Source organism: Penaeus monodon, chromosome 28, assembly GCF_015228065.2.
Source record: "Penaeus monodon isolate SGIC_2016 chromosome 28, NSTDA_Pmon_1, whole genome shotgun sequence".
NCBI lineage: Eukaryota > Metazoa > Arthropoda > Malacostraca > Decapoda > Penaeidae > Penaeus > Penaeus monodon.
In genome coordinates this window covers 35,273,927-35,274,418 of record NC_051413.1, presented here as the reverse complement: position 1 = coordinate 35,274,418, position 492 = coordinate 35,273,927, and the positions used below count along the sequence as shown (strand labels likewise).

The 492-nt window shown below is 43.7% G+C and overlaps 1 protein-coding gene across 9 annotated transcripts in view; it reads left to right on the top strand.

The window, feature by feature from the left end:
- The window catches only part of LOC119591560 (protein kinase C and casein kinase substrate in neurons protein 1-like), a 62,778-nt gene that overhangs the window by 55,610 nt on the left and 6,676 nt on the right, over positions 1 to 492 (top strand). The window lies entirely within an intron of this gene.

Below are 492 nucleotides of genomic sequence, written 5' to 3'. Positions count from 1 at the left end.
TATCATCACCATTTTAGGCTACCCATTAAAATAATTCTTATTATTAAATTATAATACTGACTGAAGTGTGTATATGAGAGTAGAGTATACTGTAGTTGTCTTATTTTTAACCTGTGACGTTGGCATTATGGATAACCTCATGGCTGAGGGTCTGAAAGGGCAGGTTGAACAACGGTAAGGTGCCAACCATCCAAAAACTCTCCTGCACCCTAGTGGCAGGATGGGCAGGGTAACGTTCTTGTTTGTTCTTCTATGTAGTTGGGGTTTGCATGAGGTTTACTCTTTAGTTTCCTGCATGGGGGCCTTGGGAGTATACGGAGAGAGTAGCTGCTTCCTGCCTGCAGTGGGTGTGTTTGCAATTTGTGTTTTGTCCTTTGCTTGGATGGAATGTGGTGATGCTTTGTAACCTTATGCCACCTCAGGCCTCAACCCAAATGGCTGCAGCTGCAGTCACAGTCTCTCATTTACATCAGACTTACTACTAGCCTACTG